The sequence below is a fragment of the Urocampus carinirostris genome, chromosome 1 (genome assembly GCF_059441175.1).
Source record: "Urocampus carinirostris isolate Australia breed hairy pipefish chromosome 1, RoL_Ucar_1.0, whole genome shotgun sequence".
NCBI lineage: Eukaryota > Metazoa > Chordata > Actinopteri > Syngnathiformes > Syngnathidae > Urocampus > Urocampus carinirostris.
Window position 1 is genome coordinate 72,679,203 of NC_142349.1, and position 17,399 is coordinate 72,696,601.

Here is a 17,399-nt window from a genome sequence, read left to right on the forward strand (position 1 = left end):
TGTCTGTCTGTCTGTCTGTCTGTCTGTCTGTCTGTCTGTCTGTCTGTCTGTCTGTCTGTCTGTCTGTCTGTCTGTCTGTCTGTCTGTCTGTCTGTCTGTCTGTCTGTCTGTCTGTCTGTCTGTCTGTCTGTCTGTCTGTCTGTCTGTCTGTCTGTCTGTCTGTCTGTCTGTCTGTCTGTCTGTCTGTCTGTCTGTCTGTCATAGTTTCCCTGACCGGGAATCAAACCCGGGCCACAGCAGTGAGAGTGCTGGATCCTAGCCACTAGACCACCAAGGACTTTACTAGAAAAAAGTTGACTGTCGTCAAATCCATTTTATAAAAGGAACCTCTTTCAATGCTTTCTCCGATAAAAAAATTTCTGTCTTTCCGTCTATTATAATAGACCTGACCGGGAATCGAACCCGGGCCACAGCAGTGAGAGTGCTGGATCCTAGCCACTAGTCCATCAGGGAATGAACAGGAAAAAAGTTGACTGTCGGAAAACCCATTCTAGAAAAAGGAACATCTTTCAATTTTCTTTCCAATTCCTCAAGAGGAATTTTCTATCTGCGTGTAACAGTTTTCCTGACCTGGAATCGAACCCAGGCCACAGCAGTGAAAGTGCTGGATCCTAGCCACTAGACCACCAAGGACTTTACTAGAAAAAAAGTTGACTGTCGTCAAATCCATTCTATAAAAGGAACCTCTTTCAATGCTTTCTCCAATAAGAATTGTCTGTCTGTCTGTCTGTCTGTCCGTCCGTCCGTCCGTCCGTCCGTCCGTCCGTCCGTCCGTCCGTCCGTCCGTCCGTCCGTCCGTCCGTCCGTCCGTCCGTCCGTCCGTCCGTCCGTCCGTCCGTCCGTCCGTCCGTCCGTCCGTCCGTCCGTCCGTCCGTCCGTCCGTCCGTCCGTCCGTCCGTCCGTCCGTCCGTCCGTCCGTCCGTCCGTCCGTCCGTCCGTCCGTCCGTCCGTCCGTCCGTCCGTCCGTCCGTCCGTCCGTCCGTCCGTCCGTCCGTCTGTCTGTCTGTCTGTCTGTCTGTCATAGTTTCCCTGACCGGGAATCAAACCCGGGCCACAGCAGTGAGAGTGCTGGATCCTAGCCACTAGACCACCAAGGACTTTACTAGAAAAAAGTTGACTGTCGTCAAATCCATTTTATAAAAGGAACCTCTTTCAATGCTTTCTCCGATAAAAAAAATTCTGTCTTTCCGTCTATTATAATAGACCTGACCGGGAATCGAACCCGGGCCACAGCAGTGAGAGTGCTGGATCCTAGCCACTAGACCACCAAGGACTTTACTAGAAAAAAAGTTGACTGTCGGAAAACCCATTCTAGAAAAAGGAACCTCTTTCAATGTTCATTCCAATTCCTCAAGAGGAATTTTCTATCTGCGTGTAACAGTTTCCCTGACCTGGAATCGAACCCAGGCCACAGCAGTGAAAGTGCTGAATCCTAGCCACTAGACCACCAAGGACTTTACTAGAAAAAAAGTTGACTGTCGTCAAATCCATTCTATAAAAGGAACCTCTTTCAATGCTTTCTCCAATAAGAATTTTCTGTCTTTCCGTCTATAATAATAGACCTGACCTGGAATCGAACCCAGGCCACAGCAGTGAAAGTGCTGGATCCTAGCCACTAGACCACCAAGGACTTTACTAGAAAAAAAGTTGACTGTCGGAAAACCCATTCTAGAAAAAGGAACCTCTTTCAATGCTTTCTCCAATAAGAATTTTCTGTCTTTCCGTCTATTATAATAGACCTGACCGGGAATCGAACCCGGGCCACAGCAGTGAGAGTGCTGGATCCTAGCCACTAGTCCATCAGGGAATGAACAGGAAAAAAGTTGACTGTCGGAAAACCCATTCTAGAAAAAGGAACATCTTTCAATTTTCTTTCCAATTCCTCAAGAGGAATTTTCTATCTGCGTGTAACAGTTTTCCTGACCTGGAATCGAACCCAGGCCACAGCAGTGAAAGTGCTGGATCCTAGCCACTAGACCACCAAGGACTTTACTAGGAAAAAAGTTGACTGTCGTCAAATCCATTCTATAAAAGGAACCTCTTTCAATGCTTTCTCCAATAAGAATTGTCTGTCTGTCTGTCTGTCTGTCTGTCTGTCTGTCTGTCTGTCTGTCTGTCTGTCTGTCTGTCTGTCTGTCTGTCTGTCTGTCTGTCTGTCTGTCTGTCTGTCTGTCTGTCTGTCTGTCTGTCTGTCTGTCTGTCTGTCTGTCTGTCTGTCTGTCTGTCTGTCTGTCTGTCTGTCTGTCTGTCTGTCTGTCTGTCTGTCTGTCTGTCTGTCTGTCTGTCTGTCTGTCTGTCTGTCTGTCATAGTTTCCCTGACCGGGAATCAAACCCGGGCCACAGCAGTGAGAGTGCTGGATCCTAGCCACTAGACCACCAAGGACTTTACTAGAAAAAAGTTGACTGTCGTCAAATCCATTTTATAAAAGGAACCTCTTTCAATGCTTTCTCCGATAAAAAAATTTCTGTCTTTCCGTCTATTATAATAGACCTGACCGGGAATCGAACCCGGGCCACAGCAGTGAGAGTGCTGGATCCTAGCCACTAGTCCATCAGGGAATGAACAGGAAAAAAGTTGACTGTCGGAAAACCCATTCTAGAAAAAGGAACATCTTTCAATTTTCTTTCCAATTCCTCAAGAGGAATTTTCTATCTGCGTGTAACAGTTTTCCTGACCTGGAATCGAACCCAGGCCACAGCAGTGAAAGTGCTGGATCCTAGCCACTAGACCACCAAGGACTTTACTAGAAAAAAAGTTGACTGTCGTCAAATCCATTCTATAAAAGGAACCTCTTTCAATGCTTTCTCCAATAAGAATTGTCTGTCTGTCCGTCCGTCCGTCCGTCCGTCCGTCCGTCCGTCCGTCCGTCCGTCCGTCCGTCCGTCCGTCCGTCCGTCCGTCCGTCCGTCCGTCCGTCCGTCCGTCCGTCCGTCCGTCCGTCCGTCCGTCCGTCCGTCCGTCCGTCCGTCCGTCCGTCCGTCCGTCCGTCCGTCCGTCCGTCCGTCCGTCCGTCCGTCCGTCCGTCCGTCCGTCCGTCCGTCCGTCCGTCCGTCCGTCCGTCCGTCCGTCCGTCCGTCCGTCCGTCCGTCCGTCCGTCCGTCCGTCGGAAAACCCATTCTAGAAAAAGGAACATCTTTCAATTTTCTTTCCAATTCCTCAAGAGGAATTTTCTATCTGCGTGTAACAGTTTTCCTGACCTGGAATCGAACCCAGGCCACAGCAGTGAAAGTGCTGGATCCTAGCCACTAGACCACCAAGGACTTTACTAGAAAAAAAGTTGACTGTCGTCAAATCCATTCTATAAAAGGAACCTCTTTCAATGCTTTCTCCAATAAGAATTTTCTGTCTTTCCGTCTATTATAATAGACCTGACCGGGAATCGAACCCGGGCCACAGCAGTGAGAGTGCTGGATCCTAGCCACTAGACCACCAAGGACTTTACTAGAAAAAAAGTTGACTGTCGGAAAACCCATTCTAGAAAAAGGAACATCTTTCCAATTCCTCAAGAGGAATTGTCTGTCTGTCTGTCTGTCTGTCTGTCTGTCTGTCATAGTTTCCCTGACCGGGAATCGAACCCGGGCCACAGCAGTGAGAGTGCTGGATCCTAGCCACTAGACCACCAAGGACTTTACTAGAAAAAAAGTTGACTGTCGTCAAATCCATTCTATAAAAGGAACCTCTTTCAATGCTTTCTCCAATAAGAATTTTCTGTCTTTCCGACTATTATAATAGACCTGACCGGCAATCGAACCCGGGCCACAGCAGTGAGAGTGCTGGATCCTAGCCACTAGTCCATCAGGGAATGAACAGGAAAAAAGTTGACTGTCGGAAAACCCATTCTAGAAAAAGGAACATCTTTCAATTTTCTTTCCAATTCCTCAAGAGGAATTTTCTATCTGCGTGTAACAGTTTCCCTGACCTGGAATCGAACCCGGGCCACAGCAGTGAAAGTGCTGGATCTTAGCCACTAGACCACCAAGGACTTTACTAGAAAAAAAGTTGACTGTCGTCAAATCCATTCTATAAAAAGAACCTCTTTCAATGCTTTCTCCAATAAGAATTGTCTGTCTGTCTGTCTGTCCGTCCGTCCGTCCGTCCGTCCGTCCGTCCGTCCGTCCGTCCGTCCGTCCGTCCGTCCGTCCGTCCGTCCGTCCGTCCGTCCGTCCGTCCGTCCGTCCGTCCGTCCGTCCGTCCGTCCGTCCGTCCGTCCGTCCGTCCGTCCGTCTGTCTGTCTGTCATAGTTTCCCTGACCGGGAATCTCCCTGACCGGGAATCAAACCCGGGCCACAGCAGTGAGAGTGCTGGATCCTAGCCACTAGACCACCAAGGACTTTACTAGAAAAAAGTTGACTGTCGTCAAATCCATTTTATAAAAGGAACCTCTTTCAATGCTTTCTCCGATAAAAAAATTTCTGTCTTTCCGTCTATTATAATAGACCTGACCGGGAATCGAACCCGGGCCACAGCAGTGAGAGTGCTGGATCCTAGCCACTAGACCACCAAGGACTTTACTAGAAAAAAAGTTGACTGTCGGAAAACCCATTCTAGAAAAAGGAACCTCTTTCAATGTTCATTCCAATTCCTCAAGAGGAATTTTCTATCTGCGTGTAACAGTTTCCCTGACCTGGAATCGAACCCAGGCCACAGCAGTGAAAGTGCTGAATCCTAGCCACTAGACCACCAAGGACTTTACTAGAAAAAAAGTTGACTGTCGTCAAATCCATTCTATAAAAGGAACCTCTTTCAATGCTTTCTCCAATAAGAATTTTCTGTCTTTCCGTCTATAATAATAGACCTGACCTGGAATCGAACCCAGGCCACAGCAGTGAAAGTGCTGGATCCTAGCCACTAGACCACCAAGGACTTTACTAGAAAAAAAGTTGACTGTCGGAAAACCCATTCTAGAAAAAGGAACCTCTTTCAATGCTTTCTCCAATAAGAATTTTCTGTCTTTCCGTCTATTATAATAGACCTGACCGGGAATCGAACCCGGGCCACAGCAGTGAGAGTGCTGGATCCTAGCCACTAGTCCATCAGGGAATGAACAGGAAAAAAGTTGACTGTCGGAAAACCCATTCTAGAAAAAGGAACATCTTTCAATTTTCTTTCCAATTCCTCAAGAGGAATTTTCTATCTGCGTGTAACAGTTTTCCTGACCTGGAATCGAACCCAGGCCACAGCAGTGAAAGTGCTGGATCCTAGCCACTAGACCACCAAGGACTTTACTAGAAAAAAAGTTGACTGTCGTCAAATCCATTCTATAAAAGGAACCTCTTTCAATGCTTTCTCCAATAAGAATTGTCTGTCTGTCTGTCTGTCTGTCTGTCTGTCTGTCTGTCTGTCTGTCTGTCTGTCTGTCTGTCTGTCTGTCTGTCTGTCTGTCTGTCTGTCTGTCTGTCTGTCTGTCTGTCTGTCTGTCTGTCTGTCTGTCTGTCTGTCTGTCTGTCTGTCTGTCTGTCTGTCTGTCTGTCTGTCTGTCTGTCTGTCTGTCTGTCTGTCTGTCTGTCTGTCTGTCTGTCTGTCTGTCTGTCTGTCTGTCTGTCTGTCTGTCTGTCTGTCTGTCTGTCTGTCTGTCTGTCTGTCTGTCTGTCTGTCTGTCTGTCTGTCTGTCTGTCTGTCTGTCTGTCTGTCTGTCTGTCTGTCTGTCTGTCTGTCTGTCTGTCTGTCTGTCTGTCTGTCTGTCTGTCTGTCTGTCTGTCTGTCTGTCTGTCTGTCTGTCTGTCTGTCTGTCTGTCTGTCTGTCTGTCTGTCTGTCTGTCTGTCTGTCATAGTTTCCCTGACCGGGAATCAAACCCGGGCCACAGCAGTGAGAGTGCTGGATCCTAGCCACTAGACCACCAAGGACTTTACTAGAAAAAAGTTGACTGTCGTCAAATCCATTTTATAAAAGGAACCTCTTTCAATGCTTTCTCCGATAAAAAAATTTCTGTCTTTCCGTCTATTATAATAGACCTGACCGGGAATCGAACCCGGGCCACAGCAGTGAGAGTGCTGGATCCTAGCCACTAGACCACCAAGGACTTTACTAGAAAAAAAGTTGACTGTCGGAAAACCCATTCTAGAAAAAGGAACCTCTTTCAATGTTCATTCCAATTCCTCAAGAGGAATTTTCTATCTGCGTGTAACAGTTTCCCTGACCTGGAATCGAACCCAGGCCACAGCAGTGAAAGTGCTGAATCCTAGCCACTAGACCACCAAGGACTTTACTAGAAAAAAAGTTGACTGTCGTCAAATCCATTCTATAAAAGGAACCTCTTTCAATGCTTTCTCCAATAAGAATTTTCTGTCTTTCCGTCTATAATAATAGACCTGACCTGGAATCGAACCCAGGCCACAGCAGTGAAAGTGCTGGATCCTAGCCACTAGACCACCAAGGACTTTACTAGAAAAAAAGTTGACTGTCGGAAAACCCATTCTAGAAAAAGGAACCTCTTTCAATGCTTTCTCCAATAAGAATTTTCTGTCTTTCCGTCTATTATAATAGACCTGACCGGGAATCGAACCCGGGCCACAGCAGTGAGAGTGCTGGATCCTAGCCACTAGTCCATCAGGGAATGAACAGGAAAAAAGTTGACTGTCGGAAAACCCATTCTAGAAAAAGGAACATCTTTCAATTTTCTTTCCAATTCCTCAAGAGGAATTTTCTATCTGCGTGTAACAGTTTTCCTGACCTGGAATCGAACCCAGGCCACAGCAGTGAAAGTGCTGGATCCTAGCCACTAGACCACCAAGGACTTTACTAGAAAAAAAGTTGACTGTCGTCAAATCCATTCTATAAAAGGAACCTCTTTCAATGCTTTCTCCAATAAGAATTGTCTGTCTGTCTGTCTGTCTGTCTGTCTGTCTGTCTGTCTGTCTGTCTGTCTGTCTGTCTGTCTGTCTGTCTGTCTGTCTGTCTGTCTGTCTGTCTGTCTGTCTGTCTGTCTGTCTGTCTGTCTGTCTGTCTGTCTGTCTGTCTGTCTGTCTGTCTGTCTGTCTGTCTGTCTGTCTGTCTGTCTGTCTGTCTGTCTGTCTGTCTGTCTGTCTGTCTGTCTGTCTGTCTGTCTGTCTGTCTGTCTGTCTGTCTGTCTGTCTGTCTGTCTGTCTGTCTGTCTGTCTGTCTGTCATAGTTTCCCTGACCGGGAATCAAACCCGGGCCACAGCAGTGAGAGTGCTGGATCCTAGCCACTAGACCACCAAGGACTTTACTAGAAAAAAGTTGACTGTCGTCAAATCCATTTTATAAAAGGAACCTCTTTCAATGCTTTCTCCGATAAAAAAATTTCTGTCTTTCCGTCTATTATAATAGACCTGACCGGGAATCGAACCCGGGCCACAGCAGTGAGAGTGCTGGATCCTAGCCACTAGTCCATCAGGGAATGAACAGGAAAAAAGTTGACTGTCGGAAAACCCATTCTAGAAAAAGGAACATCTTTCAATTTTCTTTCCAATTCCTCAAGAGGAATTTTCTATCTGCGTGTAACAGTTTTCCTGACCTGGAATCGAACCCAGGCCACAGCAGTGAAAGTGCTGGATCCTAGCCACTAGACCACCAAGGACTTTACTAGAAAAAAAGTTGACTGTCGTCAAATCCATTCTATAAAAGGAACCTCTTTCAATGCTTTCTCCAATAAGAATTGTCTGTCCGTCCGTCCGTCCGTCCGTCCGTCCGTCCGTCCGTCCGTCCGTCCGTCCGTCCGTCCGTCCGTCCGTCCGTCCGTCCGTCCGTCCGTCCGTCCGTCCGTCCGTCCGTCCGTCCGTCCGTCCGTCCGTCCGTCCGTCCGTCCGTCCGTCCGTCCGTCCGTCCGTCCGTCCGTCCGTCCGTCCGTCCGTCCGTCCGTCCGTCCGTCCGTCCGTCCGTCCGTCCGTCCGTCCGTCCGTCCGTCCGTCCGTCCGTCCGTCCGTCCGTCCGTCCGTCCGTCCGTCCGTCCGTCCGTCCGTCCGTCCGTCCGTCGGAAAACCCATTCTAGAAAAAGGAACATCTTTCAATTTTCTTTCCAATTCCTCAAGAGGAATTTTCTATCTGCGTGTAACAGTTTTCCTGACCTGGAATCGAACCCAGGCCACAGCAGTGAAAGTGCTGGATCCTAGCCACTAGACCACCAAGGACTTTACTAGAAAAAAAGTTGACTGTCGTCAAATCCATTCTATAAAAGGAACCTCTTTCAATGCTTTCTCCAATAAGAATTTTCTGTCTTTCCGTCTATTATAATAGACCTGACCGGGAATCGAACCCGGGCCACAGCAGTGAGAGTGCTGGATCCTAGCCACTAGACCACCAAGGACTTTACTAGAAAAAAAGTTGACTGTCGGAAAACCCATTCTAGAAAAAGGAACATCTTTCCAATTCCTCAAGAGGAATTGTCTGTCTGTCTGTCTGTCTGTCTGTCTGTCTGTCATAGTTTCCCTGACCGGGAATCGAACCCGGGCCACAGCAGTGAGAGTGCTGGATCCTAGCCACTAGACCACCAAGGACTTTACTAGAAAAAAAGTTGACTGTCGTCAAATCCATTCTATAAAAGGAACCTCTTTCAATGCTTTCTCCAATAAGAATTTTCTGTCTTTCCGACTATTATAATAGACCTGACCGGCAATCGAACCCGGGCCACAGCAGTGAGAGTGCTGGATCCTAGCCACTAGTCCATCAGGGAATGAACAGGAAAAAAGTTGACTGTCGGAAAACCCATTCTAGAAAAAGGAACATCTTTCAATTTTCTTTCCAATTCCTCAAGAGGAATTTTCTATCTGCGTGTAACAGTTTCCCTGACCTGGAATCGAACCCGGGCCACAGCAGTGAAAGTGCTGGATCTTAGCCACTAGACCACCAAGGACTTTACTAGAAAAAAAGTTGACTGTCGTCAAATCCATTCTATAAAAAGAACCTCTTTCAATGCTTTCTCCAATAAGAATTGTCTGTCTGTCTGTCCGTCCGTCCGTCCGTCCGTCCGTCCGTCCGTCCGTCCGTCCGTCCGTCCGTCCGTCCGTCCGTCCGTCCGTCCGTCCGTCCGTCCGTCCGTCCGTCCGTCCGTCCGTCCGTCCGTCCGTCCGTCCGTCCGTCCGTCCGTCCGTCCGTCCGTCCGTCCGTCCGTCCGTCCGTCCGTCCGTCCGTCCGTCCGTCCGTCCGTCCGTCCGTCCGTCCGTCCGTCCGTCCGTCCGTCCGTCCGTCCGTCTGTCTGTCATAGTTTCCCTGACCGGGAATCAAACCCGGGCCACAGCAGTGAGAGTGCTGGATCCTAGCCACTAGACCACCAAGGACTTTACTAGAAAAAAGTTGACTGTCGTCAAATCCATTTTATAAAAGGAACCTCTTTCAATGCTTTCTCCGATAAAAAAATTTCTGTCTTTCCGTCTATTATAATAGACCTGACCGGGAATCGAACCCGGGCCACAGCAGTGAGAGTGCTGGATCCTAGCCACTAGACCACCAAGGACTTTACTAGAAAAAAAGTTGACTGTCGGAAAACCCATTCTAGAAAAAGGAACCTCTTTCAATGTTCATTCCAATTCCTCAAGAGGAATTTTCTATCTGCGTGTAACAGTTTCCCTGACCTGGAATCGAACCCAGGCCACAGCAGTGAAAGTGCTGAATCCTAGCCACTAGACCACCAAGGACTTTACTAGAAAAAAAGTTGACTGTCGTCAAATCCATTCTATAAAAGGAACCTCTTTCAATGCTTTCTCCAATAAGAATTTTCTGTCTTTCCGTCTATAATAATAGACCTGACCTGGAATCGAACCCAGGCCACAGCAGTGAAAGTGCTGGATCCTAGCCACTAGACCACCAAGGACTTTACTAGAAAAAAAGTTGACTGTCGGAAAACCCATTCTAGAAAAAGGAACCTCTTTCAATGCTTTCTCCAATAAGAATTTTCTGTCTTTCCGTCTATTATAATAGACCTGACCGGGAATCGAACCCGGGCCACAGCAGTGAGAGTGCTGGATCCTAGCCACTAGTCCATCAGGGAATGAACAGGAAAAAAGTTGACTGTCGGAAAACCCATTCTAGAAAAAGGAACATCTTTCAATTTTCTTTCCAATTCCTCAAGAGGAATTTTCTATCTGCGTGTAACAGTTTTCCTGACCTGGAATCGAACCCAGGCCACAGCAGTGAAAGTGCTGGATCCTAGCCACTAGACCACCAAGGACTTTACTAGAAAAAAAGTTGACTGTCGTCAAATCCATTCTATAAAAGGAACCTCTTTCAATGCTTTCTCCAATAAGAATTGTCTGTCTGTCTGTCTGTCTGTCTGTCTGTCTGTCTGTCTGTCTGTCTGTCTGTCTGTCTGTCTGTCTGTCTGTCTGTCTGTCTGTCTGTCTGTCTGTCTGTCTGTCTGTCTGTCTGTCTGTCTGTCTGTCTGTCTGTCTGTCTGTCTGTCTGTCTGTCTGTCTGTCTGTCTGTCTGTCTGTCTGTCTGTCTGTCTGTCTGTCTGTCTGTCTGTCTGTCTGTCTGTCTGTCTGTCTGTCTGTCTGTCTGTCTGTCTGTCTGTCTGTCTGTCTGTCTGTCTGTCTGTCTGTCTGTCTGTCTGTCTGTCTGTCTGTCTGTCTGTCTGTCTGTCTGTCTGTCTGTCTGTCTGTCTGTCTGTCTGTCTGTCTGTCTGTCTGTCTGTCTGTCTGTCTGTCTGTCTGTCTGTCTGTCTGTCTGTCTGTCTGTCTGTCTGTCATAGTTTCCCTGACCGGGAATCAAACCCGGGCCACAGCAGTGAGAGTGCTGGATCCTAGCCACTAGACCACCAAGAGTTGACTGTCGTCAAATCCATTTTATAAAAGGAACCTCTTTCAATGCTTTCTCCGATAAAAAAATTTCTGTCTTTCCGTCTATTATAATAGACCTGACCGGGAATCGAACCCGGGCCACAGCAGTGAGAGTGCTGGATCCTAGCCACTAGACCACCAAGGACTTTACTAGAAAAAAAGTTGACTGTCGGAAAACCCATTCTAGAAAAAGGAACCTCTTTCAATGTTCATTCCAATTCCTCAAGAGGAATTTTCTATCTGCGTGTAACAGTTTCCCTGACCTGGAATCGAACCCAGGCCACAGCAGTGAAAGTGCTGAATCCTAGCCACTAGACCACCAAGGACTTTACTAGAAAAAAAGTTGACTGTCGTCAAATCCATTCTATAAAAGGAACCTCTTTCAATGCTTTCTCCAATAAGAATTTTCTGTCTTTCCGTCTATAATAATAGACCTGACCTGGAATCGAACCCAGGCCACAGCAGTGAAAGTGCTGGATCCTAGCCACTAGACCACCAAGGACTTTACTAGAAAAAAAGTTGACTGTCGGAAAACCCATTCTAGAAAAAGGAACCTCTTTCAATGCTTTCTCCAATAAGAATTTTCTGTCTTTCCGTCTATTATAATAGACCTGACCGGGAATCGAACCCGGGCCACAGCAGTGAGAGTGCTGGATCCTAGCCACTAGTCCATCAGGGAATGAACAGGAAAAAAGTTGACTGTCGGAAAACCCATTCTAGAAAAAGGAACATCTTTCAATTTTCTTTCCAATTCCTCAAGAGGAATTTTCTATCTGCGTGTAACAGTTTTCCTGACCTGGAATCGAACCCAGGCCACAGCAGTGAAAGTGCTGGATCCTAGCCACTAGACCACCAAGGACTTTACTAGAAAAAAAGTTGACTGTCGTCAAATCCATTCTATAAAAGGAACCTCTTTCAATGCTTTCTCCAATAAGAATTGTCTGTCTGTCTGTCTGTCTGTCTGTCTGTCTGTCTGTCTGTCTGTCTGTCTGTCTGTCTGTCTGTCTGTCTGTCTGTCTGTCTGTCTGTCTGTCTGTCTGTCTGTCTGTCTGTCTGTCTGTCTGTCTGTCTGTCTGTCTGTCTGTCTGTCTGTCTGTCTGTCTGTCTGTCTGTCTGTCTGTCTGTCTGTCTGTCTGTCTGTCTGTCTGTCTGTCTGTCTGTCTGTCTGTCTGTCTGTCTGTCTGTCTGTCTGTCTGTCTGTCTGTCTGTCTGTCTGTCTGTCTGTCTGTCTGTCTGTCTGTCTGTCTGTCTGTCTGTCTGTCTGTCTGTCTGTCTGTCTGTCTGTCTGTCTGTCTGTCTGTCTGTCTGTCTGTCTGTCTGTCTGTCTGTCTGTCTGTCTGTCTGTCTGTCTGTCTGTCTGTCTGTCTGTCTGTCTGTCTGTCTGTCTGTCTGTCTGTCTGTCTGTCTGTCTGTCTGTCTGTCTGTCTGTCTGTCTGTCTGTCTGTCTGTCTGTCTGTCTGTCTGTCTGTCTGTCTGTCTGTCTGTCTGTCTGTCTGTCTGTCTGTCTGTCTGTCTGTCTGTCTGTCTGTCTGTCTGTCTGTCTGTCTGTCTGTCTGTCTGTCTGTCTGTCTGTCTGTCTGTCTGTCTGTCTGTCTGTCTGTCTGTCTGTCTGTCTGTCTGTCTGTCTGTCTGTCTGTCTGTCTGTCTGTCTGTCTGTCTGTCTGTCTGTCTGTCTGTCTGTCTGTCTGTCTGTCTGTCATAGTTTCCCTGACCGGGAATCAAACCCGGGCCACAGCAGTGAGAGTGCTGGATCCTAGCCACTAGACCACCAAGGACTTTACTAGAAAAAAGTTGACTGTCGTCAAATCCATTTTATAAAAGGAACCTCTTTCAATGCTTTCTCCGATAAAAAAATTTCTGTCTTTCCGTCTATTATAATAGACCTGACCGGGAATCGAACCCGGGCCACAGCAGTGAGAGTGCTGGATCCTAGCCACTAGTCCATCAGGGAATGAACAGGAAAAAAGTTGACTGTCGGAAAACCCATTCTAGAAAAAGGAACATCTTTCAATTTTCTTTCCAATTCCTCAAGAGGAATTTTCTATCTGCGTGTAACAGTTTTCCTGACCTGGAATCGAACCCAGGCCACAGCAGTGAAAGTGCTGGATCCTAGCCACTAGACCACCAAGGACTTTACTAGAAAAAAAGTTGACTGTCGTCAAATCCATTCTATAAAAGGAACCTCTTTCAATGCTTTCTCCAATAAGAATTGTCTGTCTGTCTGTCTGTCTGTCCGTCCGTCCGTCCGTCCGTCCGTCCGTCCGTCCGTCCGTCCGTCCGTCCGTCCGTCCGTCCGTCCGTCCGTCCGTCCGTCCGTCCGTCCGTCCGTCCGTCCGTCCGTCCGTCCGTCCGTCCGTCCGTCCGTCCGTCCGTCCGTCCGTCCGTCCGTCCGTCCGTCCGTCCGTCCGTCCGTCCGTCCGTCCGTCTGTCTGTCTGTCTGTCATAGTTTCCCTGACCGGGAATCAAACCCGGGCCACAGCAGTGAGAGTGCTGGATCCTAGCCACTAGACCACCAAGGACTTTACTAGAAAAAAGTTGACTGTCGTCAAATCCATTTTATAAAAGGAACCTCTTTCAATGCTTTCTCCGATAAAAAAATTTCTGTCTTTCCGTCTATTATAATAGACCTGACCGGGAATCGAACCCGGGCCACAGCAGTGAGAGTGCTGGATCCTAGCCACTAGACCACCAAGGACTTTACTAGAAAAAAAGTTGACTGTCGGAAAACCCATTCTAGAAAAAGGAACCTCTTTCAATGTTCATTCCAATTCCTCAAGAGGAATTTTCTATCTGCGTGTAACAGTTTCCCTGACCTGGAATCGAACCCAGGCCACAGCAGTGAAAGTGCTGAATCCTAGCCACTAGACCACCAAGGACTTTACTAGAAAAAAAGTTGACTGTCGTCAAATCCATTCTATAAAAGGAACCTCTTTCAATGCTTTCTCCAATAAGAATTTTCTGTCTTTCCGTCTATAATAATAGACCTGACCTGGAATCGAACCCAGGCCACAGCAGTGAAAGTGCTGGATCCTAGCCACTAGACCACCAAGGACTTTACTAGAAAAAAAGTTGACTGTCGGAAAACCCATTCTAGAAAAAGGAACCTCTTTCAATGCTTTCTCCAATAAGAATTTTCTGTCTTTCCGTCTATTATAATAGACCTGACCGGGAATCGAACCCGGGCCACAGCAGTGAGAGTGCTGGATCCTAGCCACTAGTCCATCAGGGAATGAACAGGAAAAAAGTTGACTGTCGGAAAACCCATTCTAGAAAAAGGAACATCTTTCAATTTTCTTTCCAATTCCTCAAGAGGAATTTTCTATCTGCGTGTAACAGTTTTCCTGACCTGGAATCGAACCCAGGCCACAGCAGTGAAAGTGCTGGATCCTAGCCACTAGACCACCAAGGACTTTACTAGAAAAAAAGTTGACTGTCGTCAAATCCATTCTATAAAAGGAACCTCTTTCAATGCTTTCTCCAATAAGAATTGTCTGTCTGTCTGTCTGTCTGTCTGTCTGTCTGTCTGTCTGTCTGTCTGTCTGTCTGTCTGTCTGTCTGTCTGTCTGTCTGTCTGTCTGTCTGTCTGTCTGTCTGTCTGTCTGTCTGTCTGTCTGTCTGTCTGTCTGTCTGTCTGTCTGTCTGTCTGTCTGTCTGTCTGTCTGTCTGTCTGTCTGTCTGTCTGTCTGTCTGTCTGTCTGTCTGTCTGTCTGTCTGTCTGTCTGTCTGTCTGGCTGTCTGTCTGGCTGTCTGTCTGTCTGTCTGTCTGTCTGTCTGTCTGTCTGTCTGGCTGTCTGTCTGTCTGTCTGTCTGTCTGGCTGTCTGGCTGTCTGTCTGTCTGTCTGGCTGTCTGGCTGGCTGTCTGTCTGGCTGGCTGTCTGTCTGGCTGGCTGTCTGTCTGTCTGTCTGTCTGGCTGGCTGTCTGGCTGGCTGTCTGGCTGTCTGTCTGTCTGGCTGGCTGTCTGGCTGGCTGTCTGGCTGGCTGTCTGGCTGGCTGTCTGTCTGTCTGTCTGTCTGTCTGTCTGTCTGTCTGTCTGTCTGTCTGTCTGTCATAGTTTCCCTGACCGGGAATCAAACCCGGGCCACAGCAGTGAGAGTGCTGGATCCTAGCCACTAGACCACCAAGGACTTTACTAGAAAAAAGTTGACTGTCGTCAAATCCATTTTATAAAAGGAACCTCTTTCAATGCTTTCTCCGATAAAAAAATTTCTGTCTTTCCGTCTATTATAATAGACCTGACCGGGAATCGAACCCGGGCCACAGCAGTGAGAGTGCTGGATCCTAGCCACTAGTCCATCAGGGAATGAACAGGAAAAAAGTTGACTGTCGGAAAACCCATTCTAGAAAAAGGAACATCTTTCAATTTTCTTTCCAATTCCTCAAGAGGAATTTTCTATCTGCGTGTAACAGTTTTCCTGACCTGGAATCGAACCCAGGCCACAGCAGTGAAAGTGCTGGATCCTAGCCACTAGACCACCAAGGACTTTACTAGAAAAAAAGTTGACTGTCGTCAAATCCATTCTATAAAAGGAACCTCTTTCAATGCTTTCTCCAATAAGAATTGTCTGTCTGTCTGTCTGTCCGTCCGTCCGTCCGTCCGTCCGTCCGTCCGTCCGTCCGTCCGTCCGTCCGTCCGTCCGTCCGTCCGTCCGTCCGTCCGTCCGTCCGTCCGTCCGTCCGTCCGTCCGTCCGTCCGTCCGTCCGTCCGTCCGTCCGTCCGTCCGTCCGTCCGTCCGTCCGTCCGTCCGTCCGTCCGTCCGTCCGTCCGTCCGTCCGTCCGTCCGTCCGTCCGTCCGTCCGTCCGTCCGTCCGTCCGTCCGTCCGTCCGTCCGTCCGTCCGTCCGTCTGTCTGTCTGTCTGTCTGTCTGTCATAGTTTCCCTGACCGGGAATCAAACCCGGGCCACAGCAGTGAGAGTGCTGGATCCTAGCCACTAGACCACCAAGGACTTTACTAGAAAAAAGTTGACTGTCGTCAAATCCATTTTATAAAAGGAACCTCTTTCAATGCTTTCTCCGATAAAAAAATTTCTGTCTTTCCGTCTATTATAATAGACCTGACCGGGAATCGAACCCGGGCCACAGCAGTGAGAGTGCTGGATCCTAGCCACTAGACCACCAAGGACTTTACTAGAAAAAAAGTTGACTGTCGGAAAACCCATTCTAGAAAAAGGAACCTCTTTCAATGTTCATTCCAATTCCTCAAGAGGAATTTTCTATCTGCGTGTAACAGTTTCCCTGACCTGGAATCGAACCCAGGCCACAGCAGTGAAAGTGCTGAATCCTAGCCACTAGACCACCAAGGACTTTACTAGAAAAAAAGTTGACTGTCGTCAAATCCATTCTATAAAAGGAACCTCTTTCAATGCTTTCTCCAATAAGAATTTTCTGTCTTTCCGTCTATAATAATAGACCTGACCTGGAATCGAACCCAGGCCACAGCAGTGAAAGTGCTGGATCCTAGCCACTAGACCACCAAGGACTTTACTAGAAAAAAAGTTGACTGTCGGAAAACCCATTCTAGAAAAAGGAACCTCTTTCAATGCTTTCTCCAATAAGAATTTTCTGTCTTTCCGTCTATTATAATAGACCTGACCGGGAATCGAACCCGGGCCACAGCAGTGAGAGTGCTGGATCCTAGCCACTAGTCCATCAGGGAATGAACAGGAAAAAAGTTGACTGTCGGAAAACCCATTCTAGAAAAAGGAACATCTTTCAATTTTCTTTCCAATTCCTCAAGAGGAATTTTCTATCTGCGTGTAACAGTTTCCCTGACCTGGAATCGAACCCGGGCCACAGCAGTGAAAGTGCTGGATCTTAGCCACTAGACCACCAAGGACTTTACTAGAAAAAAAGTTGACTGTCGTCAAATCCATTCTATAAAAAGAACCTCTTTCAATGCTTTCTCCAATAAGAATCGTCCGTCCGTCCGTCCGTCCGTCCGTCCGTCCGTCCGTCCGTCCGTCCGTCCGTCCGTCCGTCCGTCCGTCCGTCCGTCCGTCCGTCCGTCCGTCCGTCCGTCCGTCCGTCCGTCCGTCCGTCCGTCCGTCCGTCCGTCCGTCCGTCCGTCCGTCCGTCCGTCCGTCCGTCCGTCCGTCCGTCCGTCCGTCCGTCCGTCCGTCCGTCCGTCCGTCCGTCCGTCCGTCCGTCGGAAAACCCATTCTAGAAAAAGGAACATCTTTCAATTTTCTTTCCAATTCCTCAAGAGGAATTTTCTATCTGCGTGTAACAGTTTTCCTGACCTGGAATCGAACCCAGGCCACAGCAGTGAAAGTGCTGGATCCTAGCCACTAGACCACCAAGGACTTTACTAGAAAAAAAGTTGACTGTCGTCAAATCCATTCTATAAAAGGAACCTCTTTCAATGCTTTCTCCAATAAGAATTTTCTGTCTTTCCGTCTATTATAATAGACCTGACCGGGAATCGAACCCGGGCCACAGCAGTGAGAGTGCTGGATCCTAGCCACTAGACCACCAAGGACTTTACTAGAAAAAAAGTTGACTGTCGGAAAACCCATTCTAGAAAAAGGAACATCTTTCCAATTCCTCAAGAGGAATTGTCTGTCTGTCTGTCTGTCTGTCTGTCTGTCTGTCATAGTTTCCCTGACCGGGAATCGAACCCGGGCCACAGCAGTGAGAGTGCTGGATCCTAGCCACTAGACCACCAAGGA

General features: G+C 47.8%; 3 non-coding genes across 3 annotated transcripts; all 3 read right to left on the bottom strand.

Moving 5' to 3' along the window:
• Positions 1-3,555: 3,555 nt before the first annotated feature.
• On the bottom strand, positions 3,556-3,627 carry trnae-cuc (transfer RNA glutamic acid (anticodon CUC)). Its single transcript has one exon. It is a non-coding gene; the product is annotated as a tRNA-Glu (tRNA).
• A 4,756-nt stretch (positions 3,628-8,383) lies between these two features.
• Positions 8,384-8,455, bottom strand: trnae-cuc (transfer RNA glutamic acid (anticodon CUC)). The gene has a single exon. It is a non-coding gene; the product is annotated as a tRNA-Glu (tRNA).
• An 8,872-nt stretch (positions 8,456-17,327) lies between these two features.
• Positions 17,328-17,399, bottom strand: trnae-cuc (transfer RNA glutamic acid (anticodon CUC)). Its single transcript has one exon. It is a non-coding gene; the product is annotated as a tRNA-Glu (tRNA).